General features: G+C 28.6%; 1 non-coding gene across 1 annotated transcript; it reads left to right on the top strand.

The window, feature by feature from the left end:
* Nucleotides 1-6,576: 6,576 nt before the first annotated feature.
* On the top strand, nucleotides 6,577-6,648 carry TRNAE-UUC. The gene has a single exon. It is a non-coding gene; the product is annotated as a tRNA-Glu (tRNA).
* Nucleotides 6,649-14,082: the final 7,434 nt, after the last annotated feature.

Genomic DNA, 14,082 nt, shown 5'->3' with positions numbered 1-14,082 from the left:
TATAAACTTTGATTTAATATGTCTGAAAAGTATATTATAAAACAAAACATATGCGATTATTGCATAGTGTATATTCTATGAATCTTGACTTTTTTGCAAAGTACTCGATTACAATAAAGTATATGTTCATACATACTATTTCAGTTTAAATTTGTAATCTCTTGTTTGAGAAAATCAGGAAGGTGTCATTTTGTTATAAGTTATTGGATAATTTTCATTTTGTTATAAGTTATTGGATAATTTTTCACGTTTAATCTTTTTTGAAGAAAAATATTATTTTTGGTTCCTTAACTATCATAGGTGAAGCACATTTAGTCCTTGACTATTTCTTTTTTCAAATTAGGTACATGACTTTCTAATTAGTATCAGATTTGGTCTTTCAGTCCAATTTTTCGGCCAAATATTACAAGAATTGCAACTGAAAAAATGTGTAGTAATTAGAAGGATATTTTAGTCCTTTCAAATTTATTTTATTTTCCCATTTTATTTTCTTCTTCTTCCCCTTTCTAGTTCTTCTCATTCTCCCTTGCAAGCATTCCAGTGAACATTAAAATCTTCCTCTAAACCCCTAGCTTCGATCATCTTCCTCCTAACTATACCAATCTTTAATTAATGTTTAGCCTACAAAAGAAAAATTAAAAAAACTTTCGCTACACGTATCGGGCAGAGAAGGGAACGCCGTCGGCCATCTATTTCGCGTGTGTGGTGTCGGAGACGGTGGCGCTCAACCACTTCGACGTCAAGTGGTTCGTGTTCGGGGACGACGATATGTAGTGCCCCTGGGAACTTGCAGAAAACGAGAAAGGAGAATCCGAAGAAGAATTGGGAGAGAAGAAAGAGAGGGAGGTTGAGAAGAAGAATCTAGAACTTTGTATTAAGCAAAACATGTCTTACAATCTGCATTGAGCTACATTTATATGCTAGGAAGAACGGGAAAAACAAAGCTAACTAGCTCAACACAAAACGACGCCGTCAGGCCCGGCTAATTGCTGCTGCTCAAACGACGTCGCCTGAAGCCCGGCTAATTTGACAATACTATATGCCTTTAAAAAAACTAAAATTTTTGCCTATTGATCTAAATGTATTCATTTTTAATAAGTTGAGATTTGAAATTTAAAAAAAAAAAAAAAAAAAAAAAAGACGACGAAAATCTAACCAAACAAATTTATCACATGAAGGAGTGACAAAAATTGAGTGATTTTTATAAGTAGGTAGCATTTTTCCAATAATAATAACAATAGTTAAATTCATTTTTGACATTTTTAACTAATTACGTTTTTTTTTTTTTTCACTTTTAACCTTCAAGCTAAGTTCAAAATCAACCAAATATGTATTGGTGCATTATTAACTATTGGTCATCAAGTATTATAAATATCTCTGTTTTAGGCTAAAAGTGAAACATTTTAATGGTCAGGGACAACTCTAATTTCTTTTGAATTTAAAGATTTAAGTGATAAAAAAAACATAATAATTAAGAAAGAAAAATTGAAATTAATTTTTATTGTTACAAAGTACTGTTAATAAATAAGGGGACTTAATATGAACATTTTGTATGGTTTAGTTCATCTAGTATTTTCAAAACTAACATAATAAAGAGTACATATAGAGTAAAATAGAAATACCCTCACTATATAACTGGTCACAAAAATTTCAAAGTTGAGCTTCTTGAACTTTTTGCCCCCATCGATCCACCTAGTGGCCAGGGGAAGAAAAACGTGAAGGAGAAATACAATGCTATGTTTTGAAACAACCATCTGAACCATTGAACCTTTTGGCCAGCTGGGCTCCAAAGACATGAGAATACAATGGAATTTTCTGCCTTATTGACCAACCTACAGTTCAATGTCAAAATACATTTAAAATAATGTCATTTTATAAAAATTTTCTTGCTCTGTGCACGTGTTTTGATAATATATTTTATGAATTAGAATAATGTACTTTATGTGTTGCTGGTGTTGGAATGATATGTTTTATGTCTTTTACGTTTTATTGTAATAAGTATAGTTCAAAATATTCATTATGACTTTCACTTTCTTAGCAATACTTTTTAAATTTGTTAGAGTGATAATTATGAATCAATGATGTTTATTTATTTTTTCTAACAGTAGAATCAATGAGCAACAACTCAAATATTATTTTACAAATAATGGTAGTTATTCATTTCTTAGCTTTACGTATTTATTTATTTCTTTATCATTTTCATAATATCATTCGTGAAGGACTTTGCTAGATATTCTTCATGCTGATGAGCATGATGCTTATGTCCAAAGAGTGAGATAGTCTCCCTATGGGGTTATTTCGAAGCACAAAAAAAGACTAAAGATCGTTATGCACATTAATATTTTATTAAAATATTTTTAGATGTTATGTTATTAATTTTCTAATGAAGGTTGGATGCAGTTGTATTTGATTAACATAAAAAAAACTTGCAATTATCTTTGATGTACATACTATCGAAATTGTTATAAAAGTACATACATTTTTTTTATACTTTTAAAAGTTAATGATTGCATTTAACTATATTACATACCTATTAAACCATTGTTACATGTTAATTTTTTTTTTTTTTTTACTTCATTTAACTTTTAAAAATAGTCTTGAAATTGTTACTACGTACTATATATAAATTTATCCATGTGATGTTGATTTTCAAAGTTTAAAAATGTGAAAGGTAAAATATATTATTATAATGATTTTAGCATTCGACTAATGACAATTTTAAATATTATTGCATTCATTTAAAAAATTTGTAATACAAATGGTGTAAACAACTTTTATAAAATATGATAAATTAAAAAAAAATCAAATCTAATCTAGTACGGATTATTTAAATATTACGAGCTCAAAATATATTTGTTTAAGTTAATAATATAATTATTGTTAGTTCGAGTGTGATAACACGTTTTTCCGTAGTTCACGGACTAAGTTTACCAAAACAAAAATTAATTGCTACAATGCTTACTCATCATTAAGAAAATTTATTTTAAAATTGTCTAAACTCATACTCTTAATTAAAATTCAAAATTATGCCTAAATACGTAATATAGTTATAGTTAGGGACTATATTAATCTATACAAATTTAAAAATTAAATTCTTTTAATTTGTAAATCCATTTCCTTAATTATAACTTATAAGTAATAAAATATGAAATATACTTAAGGAAATGAAATTATAAAATTAATAAAACGTGTGTTCATAACTATTTAGAAATTTTTAAAATACATACTTATATTTATGCACTATATTAATCATACAAAATTAAAATGCTAATTTCGTTAATTTTTAAATGTGATTATTTTAATTATAAATCCACCAATATATATTATAATTACGGAAATTATATTATACAATTTGCCTATATACATATTAATATATATTATTTACATATACAACGTATTATACAATCATTAAGGAAATGCATCCAATTAGAATTTAAATTTACTAATACAAAAATTAAAATTTGCATCTTTTTTTAATATAATTTTCTTATTTATTATTCATATTGTTGGAATTAAATTATAATATATATGAAATACACTTAGGAATAAATCAAATTAATTATGTAAACTTTTTCTATAAATTTATCTAAATGTGTATATGATTAAGAGTTTTTTCCCAAAATGGTCCCTCGACTATTGCTCATTCTCAATTTTGCATTTCGACTTTCAATTGCATCTAATGTGGTCCTTGACTTTCAAAAACTCACCCAATTTGGTCCTCCGTTACATATTCCGTCAAATCAGTGTTAAAATGGAGGGCATTTTCGTCCATTTACCTATTGTTAGCCTAATAAACATTGAGAAATAGTTGAGGGACCGTTTTAAGAATAGTCAAGGGACCATTTTGGGATATTTAATGTGATACATAGTGATTGATTGTCTATGAACATAAAAAAATTAAAAAAAAAAAAAAAAGAAAAGAAGTATATGAGTGTTTATGAAATTTACGGAACTTATTGTAAAACTTCATAGGAATAGTTTGTATATTTAGAGGGGAAAAGTCTGTAAAGAAAGTTAAAAATTTTGAGGTTGGATTGCGCGATTTTAACTATTTATATTTGTAAGAAAAAATGTATAGAAATTCTATTTTTATAGAGTGTAAAAAATGAAAATAAACAAAATGAAATAAATAAAATAGTTTTTCCCAAAATGGTCCCTTGACTATCCTCAAAACGGTCCATCAACTATTTCTCAATGTTTATTAGGCTAACAATAGGTAAATGGACGAAAATACCCTCCATTTTAACACTGATTTGACGGAATATGTAACGGAGGACCAAATTGGGTGAGTTTTTAAAAGTCGAGGGACCACATTAGGTGCAATTGAAAGTCGAAATGCAAAATTGAGAATGAGCAATAATCGAGGGACCATTTTGGGAAAAAACTCTATGATTAATTAGAGACTATACTAATTATACAAAATTTAAATTTAAATTTTATATGTTATGAAAATAGATATTTAACAAATTATATGGAATTAAAACTATATTATTATATTTTACATTAAAATTTTTTTTATTTAAATTCATAATAACATAATTTTGTTCGTGCATCGCACAGATAAAACACTAGTACTATTAATAGTAGCCCATATATGTTTTCGGTTGTGAATGCATCTCTGATACTCTTCATAAATAGATGAGAAATAATGCTGCCTGATACACTGAATGTGAAATTATTGTAGGTAACTCAATATCTTGGAATAATTATATATTGAGCTAATATAATTATAAGGACCAAAAGAAAAATAAACTAATGGTAAAAACTACTTCTTCCGGAAATGCTTTATTTCAATTCCCTTATAAATTTCCCCTCCATTATTTTATTTTCATATGTGACTTTCATTCATTGGTTGTCCATGAATTGGTAACTCACCACTAATTAAAAGTAACATTTAGTTACCAATTAGATGTTATCATGTCATGAGAAATGGATTGGAGAGAAAAAAAAAAAGAAAGAAAAATTAGTCAAATATACCCCGAAACTTTATACAAAAGTGCAATTAAACCCTTCAGCTTTAAAAATGTGCAATTAAGTACTTCAATTTCATAAAATCAATCAAATAAGTACACTTTGCCGGTATGGTTGCCGATAAATATTCCGTTGTTGACTGGCATCATCCACTGTTGGCTGCCATCCTAGATAGTAATTTAGAAAAAGGACCATTGGCGATCGAAAACGGTCGCTAGCTACTAGTTGGTCGCCTCCTTCTCCAGGAAGAAGGCAATCGCGATTGGTCTCCTTCCAATTCAAGTGGTTCCATATTCATTTCAATTGATTTAAAATGAGTTTTTGTTAGTTTTGTCTCAACATAAATTTCACACTTGTGATTAGTATTAAAAGTATATGATCCACGTTAATTAATTTACATAAAGAAATGTAATTTAAATTACCTAATCTACCTTACAAATTGGAAGACTTGAGCATGTATTAACATATTCTACAATATTATGTTTTACCATTATTATTATCATGCACATACATACACAATATTTTTTTTTTCTTTTATTCTTCAAAGTTAATAATGTATGTAAACATGCTATCATAAGAAATAAGTTTGATTTCATTAAATTTTAATTAAATCTCACCATTTATTTAGTAATATATCATATCTAAGTTTCTTATTTTAATAAAATTAATCATACCATAATTATTATTCAAATTATCAACTATACTTTATTTTAATATAATATGAATTCTACAACTATACATTAAAAAAAAATTATATGTTATAATTTTTTAAAAAATATTTTAACATTTAGTATTAATATTGGGCAAATATTTTTGCACATCGCGCACATAAAATACTAGTAATTATATAGTGTTATAAAAAATGATCGGCTTTGGCTTGAGACAATCATTGAATCATGCACAATAACAAGAAACTTCATCCTAATGAACGTAATCATCATGGCTATGTATTATCTTTGAGTTAATTCCATTTTTGTTCATAAATTTATAGGTGGTAGTTCAGTTTTAGTCATTTTTATCGTAACATTTACTTTTGATCGTAGTAATTGTGGTATAATCATTTTTTTAATCATTTATCAACAAAACATTTTAAATATCGTTAAATACAAGTACATTCGATCTTCAATTATGAATTTTTTAAAATAAAAAAAAAGATAGCAGGTCAACCTAATTTGTATAGAAAAAATCGAAATGTCTTTGTATTTAACGACATTTCAACTATTTTGTTAACGAATGACTAAAAATGATCATGGCACAATAATAATAGGACCAAATAAAAACATTTTAATAAAAAGGGACTAAATATGAGTTGTCACCTATAAATTTAGGACAAAAAATTGATACACTTTCTTAACTTTTAAACAAAGTTTGAAGACGCAATAATGACTACGCGATGGAATATGTGGAACTTAATTAATTATGGTTATAAAAGATATTTAACAAAAATGCAAAGATGTTTACAATTGCGGGGATAGCTCAGTTGGGAGAGCGTCAGACTGAAGATCTGAAGGTCACGTGTTCGATCCAAGTTAGCAACGATAGCTTTTCAATACAAGCGTTTCGTTATCGTTTTTATAATTTAATACAGATGACACATTCAAGAGTTCCGTTGTCGTCCAGCGGTTAGGATATCTGGCTTTCACCCAGGAGACCCGGGTTCGATTCCCGGCAACGGAACATGTTCTTCTATTTTTATTATTTCTCAAATGTGAAACTGCAATATTTCAGTTTATTTATTTGTTTTAATAAATAACATTAGGAAAATGGTTTATGGAGAATGATTCAGCCCGTCATCCAATGACTGACTGCAAAAATGGTCCAAAATCTTTTTCTAATTGATTAGTTCAAAAAATTGTAACACAAGCACACACAATGTTTGTTGTTGAAAGGTTTGTTAGTGAAGATTTGGATTGCGGAGAGATTTTTATAGTATATCAATATTGATTAGAATTTTTTGGATGTAGTCCACTCTTTTACTCTTTTATTACGAAAAAAATCATCAAGTAATTTGTTGCTACACAATTACAATAACGAATTAGTTTGTACTTTGATCATAAAGTTAGTCATAAAATATTACTCCCTCCGTTTCATTTTATTTGTCTGATTCGATTAACGAAAATTGACTGAAATTATTTTTAATTTAACTTTTCACAATATTAAATTTAGTATTAATATATAAAATTTATATATTTAGAAACTACACTAAAAGTACTATTAGATATAAAAAAATCAAATTTAAAAATAATTAAAAATTACTAAAGAAAATAAATGATAAAGAAAGAGTTAGTTTGACCAATGAATAATAAACATGATAGTCAAAGTGTGACAGAGGGAGTAGTTTTTTACGAGTGAAACCAACTTGTTACTTGAGCTCTTTTTACTTAGCACCCTAAGCATAGTAGTACGTATTCAAATATCAACCAAAGATTGTGAAGTTCTTCAACTTGTGTTAACTAAAATAACTTAATATAGATTGATTAATTGTTGAGTCTAAAGTTTTGCTTGATGTAGGTTTTAACTCTTCAGAAATGTTTAACACAACATCTAAATATTAGAAAATATTATCATATGCTCATCAATTGTTTAATCAATCAAAAATACAATTATAGCACGATTGGTTCACAAAATGAATTTGGAGGGAATAGGAATATTATTCCATAGGGAATGTAATAGGTAAGGAATAGAACATGAATTGTATTCCATTGTTTGGTTCGCTGAATGAATAGTCTTTAGGAATTCTATTCCAACGTTTGGTTGGGTAAAGGAATAGAAATGGAAAATATATTTAAAAGACATAAATACCCTTTGTACAAAATACATTATTATTATTATTATTATTATTATTATTATTATTATTATTATTATTATTACATAATATTTTTATATAATATTATTCTATATATAGCAATTACAATATAAAAAAATGATATGTAAATTATAAAACAAAATATTCATATAAATAAAAAAAATTTTAAAGAACATTTAATAATATTCAGAAGAAAAATAACATAATTTATTTTTTCAACAAAATACTCAAAACAATCCAATGATAGTAGCAATGTTCATAAAATCTACAATCCTATCTTAATTTTAATCTTAATCTCTTATCTTAATCTTAATCTTAATCTAAGAGCCAATAATGAGGGTTCTAACGGAAAAAAAAATGTTGTGTAATTATTTACTTAAACAAATGGTTCATATTATTTTGATTTTAGTAATCTTGTATGATTTTCCTTCTTTACCCTCTATTATATTATTTTTTTTCCCTTAAATAACCCACATTCCGTTAACTTTTAACTTTAGTAACGGAATATTCCGTTAACTTTTAACTTACCCATTAATTTCTATAGGAAAGGTATTAGGTTCGAATCTTATCCTAATCATAATTGGTATAATTGTTGAATTTATACTAAGAATATGTTAGAGTATATTATTGAAAATTAAGTAGCCATTCTATTACTCTTATAGTCTTATTAAATTAAATAAATTATGCATTTCTTTCATTTAGATGTTTACAATGCCTTTATTAAAAAAAAAATTCATTATCAAAAAATTTAAAAAGAGATATAATTTAATTAGTTATTGTCTTTATTTTCTACAATAAAAATTATTCATTATCAAAAAATTAAAAAGAGATATAATTTCATTTTTTTTTGAAAACGAGATATAATTTCATTAATTATATAGTCTTTATTTTCTACAATAAAAATTATTCATTATCAAAAAAATTTAAAAAGAGATATAATTTCATTACTTATATTGTCTTTATTTTCTACCATGCAAAAATTCATTACCTTCAAATTCATTAATTAATTATATTCACTACATTATTCATTGTTTTCTTTTTACACTATCTTGTAATTAAATATTCTGTATCAATGTTATAATACAAAATAATGTTATATATTTATTTACCAAGTATTCTATTAATAACATAGAAACAAAATTTAAAAATAATTTGAAACTAATCATATTAATTACTTAGGGAGGATGATTTGTTGACAAAGAAGACAATCAAATAACTCAATAAATTGAAGCGAGAAACTACCCCGTAATATTTTTTGGACTACATCATCGTTGTTCACTTTAAGGATAAATCGTATTTCTTTATTAATATGATTTAAAATGTATAAATTTTTATTACCAAAAGTAGTATTTATTTATACTATCATTTTTAGACTAAGTATTTTGACTATCGTTTTTACAAAATTGCAAACATTTATTCTAGTGACAATTATAATCAATCGCTCATATATTATCTTGCATTCATATACTTTGAATTAATGATTTAAATAAACAAATTCAACATTCAATTATATATGCATAAACATCTGCTATATAATCTTGTATTGATATACTTTGAAGTACTTATTTAAAAATAAATATTGGGCATTATCCTAATCGCGCAACGCGAGTGAAAAAACTAGTATAAATATAAATATGAATAATGATTAATTGCCCGAAAGAAATCTTAAGAATAGAAATGAAATATGTTTTAAAAGAATGAGAATAGCTAATATCAAAGCCCCCTAGGAATGTCTATTCCTTTTACAAAGGTAATAGGCTTAATAAATAAGGGGACTTGTATTCAAAAAATAAGGGGACTTAATATGAACATTTTGTATGTTTTAGTTCATCTAATATTAAAATTTTCAAATATAAGCATTTAATATTTTCAAATCTTAATAAAGAGTACATATATAGAGCAAAATAGAAATACCCTCACTAATCACTATAACTGATTACAAAAATTTCAAAGTTGAGCTTCTTGAACTTTTTGCCCCATCGATGTACCTAGTGGCCAGGGGAGAATTGATCTGAACCATTATTGAACCTTTTGGCCTGGCCTCCAAAGACCTGAGAAATGAGAATACAAAGGAATTTTCTGCCTTATTGGCCAACCTACACTTCTATCTATATATAGCTAGAAAAATACATGGATTGGATATCCCAGCTTCTTCATTCTCTACATCTAATCTAAATCTCACTTTTTTCTTCAATTCATGTTCTTCTCTATCTTTCTCCCTGCAGATAGTAATTAATTAATATGGCGTCCTTCACCATTCTCGGCTTCGCATTCCCAATTCTCCTCACCTTTCTGCAGCTCAAGTACATGGCGAAAAACCAGGTCGATCCATTCCAAAGCCATCCCAGAACCATGCGCGTCGCAGTCGCTTCTCTGCTCCTATATTGCATGCTCATCGGACTCCACCGCAGATTCTCTTCCCAGCGCCAATACAGAACTTACGCCCATGTTTTTCGCTGCACTAGGATGTTGTTTTCTGGGCTGTCGTTAGTGCTAACCGCCTCGCTTTTCTTTGCCGATGAAATTAGGCCGGTATTGTGTGCTGTCTGCGTACTGTTCTGCATCGGAGATTGGGCGGCGCATCATATCTGATGCTACAGAAAAATTGTGCAGAGAATTGAAGAAAGGATCGGAGTATAGAGGGGGGGGGGGCGGGGGGGGTGATTCTTCATCAACTTCATCTATAAATGTATAATTATTCTTGATTATTGAATGAGATAGGGCCAGGCCAGTTCACCTTCTGTTTTAGAGTATCAGATCACTTAATATAACTTTGTTTTTGTTGTACGTACAACTAAACACTTCTGAAATAATTTATTTAAGAGTTTATTTTTACCTTTTCTATTTATATACTAGTGTATAACAATTGTTATATATATATATATATATATATATATCAAATGTCAAGGAGCTCTCAACTAAAAAAATGGGTTAAAACACAGTCATTGGTCTAGTTAAAATAAACAGTCCAAAATGATGNGTCATTGGTCTAGTTAAAATAAACAGTCCAAAATGATGATTTAAAAAAAAAAAAAAAACTGCGATGACATTATGGTAATTTAGCGCATAACTTAGAACAAAGTGCATAAGTTTGAAACTTGTGCAAAAGTTCAAAACTTAAAGTGTAAAGTTCAAAACATAAGGTGCACAGGTCAAAACTTAAGGTTCTTTACTTCAAACTTCGTGCATTAGTTCGAAACGGGTGGTGCACCAGGTCAAAACTTAAGATGCATCACTTTGAAACTTTAAGTGCATGACTTTATTCAATAAAATATGTACACCGAAATTTATACACGTTGAAAATACATCTAGCATCTTCCTTTCCAAAATGTAATGTTAATACAAGTTTGAATTCGCACTAGGAGATGAAGATAAAGGAAGAAAACAACAATAGTGGGAGGAGATCATTCTCAACCAGTTGCCAAGACGCAGTTTTTTGTTGTTGTTTTTTTTTTTTTTTTTAAATTTTAAATTCACCTTCATTCTGGGTCGTTGATCTAGATTGGATTAACGGCTCAAATCTCACCCAATTTTTTATTTGGGAGTTCCTTCGCAAGTGAACCATCCCTAATATATATATATATATATATGTATGTATGTATGTATGTATGTATGTATGTATGTATGTATGTATGTATGTATGTATGTATGTATGTATGTATGTATGTATATATATCTGTTCAAATGTGGCCGCGTCTTCCCGTACGGTTCGCACCACTTAATGTTACAAAATGCACCACTCATCAATGTTAGAAAATGCATCACTCAATGTTAGAAAACGCACCACAATGAAAATACACAAAAACACCAAAAAACACACCATAGACCCAAAATAATGCACCATAACTCCCTTGTCCCTAATGGTGCATTTGCTAACAATGTGTGGTGTATATTTGCATACCAGTGGTGTGTTTTTTTGTGATGCGTACCTAATGATGCATATTTGTATGGTGCATTTCTAACATTGAGTGGTGTATATTTGTATACATAGTGGTGCGGTCGCACTGACCGCACGTTAAGGGGCAACCACACCTGATTATGACCATATATATATATATATATATATATATATATGAGTGCATTCAGGTGCGAACTACTAGCCCAAAACAGAAGTGAGAACGCATGTCATCCGCTCACGTGTCCAGATCTAAGGGGTCAGAAACACTGATTTAAAAAACAAATGCGGTGACATTTTCGTAAATAATTGAACATTGAAGTGCAAGTAAAATGTATTACAAGTGCAAGTAGTAGTTTCATATAGTGAACCTAAGTGCAAGTAAACTGTATTACAAGTGCAAGTAAAATGTACACTGTGCATCAATACTAAATGCACCTAACGTTATAACTAGTTGCACCTAACGTTGTAACTAACGTTATAATTAGGTGCACGAATGTTAACAAGGTAAATTACTTGCACTTGTAAGTAAAAATGGGTGCAATTGTAATTGATTTTACTTGCGCTTTTTTACTTGCAAATGTTCATCAACTACTTGCACTTATAAGTTATATAACACATTTAGTTGCACCAAAGTTCGAGTTATTTACGAAAATACCACCGTGTTGTTTCTTAAAAACTACATCTGATTCGTTAATCTAGACACGTGGACGGCTGTGAACAGTTCTTATTTCTCTCTTGGACGAGAGTTATCACCTGAGCGCGCCCATATATATATATACATATATATTCTACTGGAGTAATAGAAATCCCTTATCTTTCGTAACAATTTCACATTTAGCTAGTCTCAGACTATCATTTTTGCCTTAAGTCATACCAATATTTTAATTTTTTATATTTAAATAAATTGCAAAGAATATTTTTGGTATTTGCAATATAAAAACTATTTCCAAGAGCATGAGAATAGCTAATACCAAAGCACCCCCAGAAATGGCTATTCCCTTTGCAAAGGTAATAACCCATTCCTAGGAATGTTATTCCCATGACATAATGACCGAACCAAACAATGGAAGAGGTCTATTCCAAGGAATACTATTTCATTCCTGACCTATTCCATGAACCAAACATAACATTAGTGAAAATGTCAGCTATTTGATTCTTGGTAGAGATGTAGACATGTAGTTAACTTGTAATTGATTGGTGTTGGGTATTCATCTCATCAATAGGGTATAAATGCCTTTTAGAGAAGAAAACGAGCAGATTGGATGATTTTACCCTTGTCTAAAATGTACCTTTGCTGGAAAAGGTCGTTGAAGGATATGATCAAAAGTGTTTAAATGCATGATAGATAAAATTATAATTAATTATATATATACATTTATATAATATATTATATTTATTAAATATAAATATTAAATAAATTGCAAAGAGTATTAGAGAGAAGGGTCAAATAGGCCCTCAAACTTTACTCAAAAGTGCAATTAAACCCTCAAACATTTAAAAAGGTCAATTAAACACACAAACTTGTCATTTTGGTGCATTTAAACCCATATGACCGGTTGTTTACCTTGAACAACCGGTCATAATTTTTCCGACCAAGATTCCGACGGCCGGTGACCGAAATCTTCATCCCCAACCATCACGACCGCCTTCTCCAACCCTCACTGTTCGTAACATACTGGATCTTCTTCTCCATTTGGAGAAGATGGACCAGTATTGTTCATCTTCTCCAACTGGAGAAGACGAATCTCCAGTGGAGAAGACGATCTAGTATGGGAGAAGACAAACAAAACGTTCGTACTGTTCAACATTGTGGTCGCGATGTTTGGCGATGAAGATTCCGGCCGCCAGAATCTTGGTCGGAAAAATTATGACCGGTTGTTCACCTAGAACAACCGGTCATATGGGTTTAAATGCACCAAAACTACAAGTTTGTGTGTTTAATTGACCTTTTTGAATGTTCAAGGGCTTAATTGCACTTTTGGGTAAAGCTTGAGAGTTTATTTGACCCTTTTCCCAGAGTATTATCATTATTATGCATACATACACACATGTATGTTTATTTTTATCTAAGTTGTCTTTATTTAATAACTCTTTAATATAAATATGTATTTTTATTATTATAATATGGAGTAATAATAATAATTTCTCAACCTATATATATATATATGTGTGTGTGTGTGTGTGTGTTAACAAGAGAGAACTGTACATGAAAATATGTAATTGTATTTGCTTAGGTTATTTATATAGAGGAATGAAGGATGTTAACCACATATTCAAACTCAAAAAACCTAGGCTAGAAGTTAATCTCTCAACCTTCCATGTATCCCCTCTAACAAATATATATATATATATATATATATATATATATATATATATATATATATATATATATATATATATATATATA

Source organism: Ipomoea triloba, chromosome 13 (genome assembly GCF_003576645.1).
Source record: "Ipomoea triloba cultivar NCNSP0323 chromosome 13, ASM357664v1".
Classification (NCBI taxonomy): Eukaryota; Viridiplantae; Streptophyta; class Magnoliopsida; order Solanales; family Convolvulaceae; genus Ipomoea; species Ipomoea triloba.
Note: the sequence above shows the minus strand (reverse complement) of the source record. Positions and strands in the feature narration are given on the sequence as shown.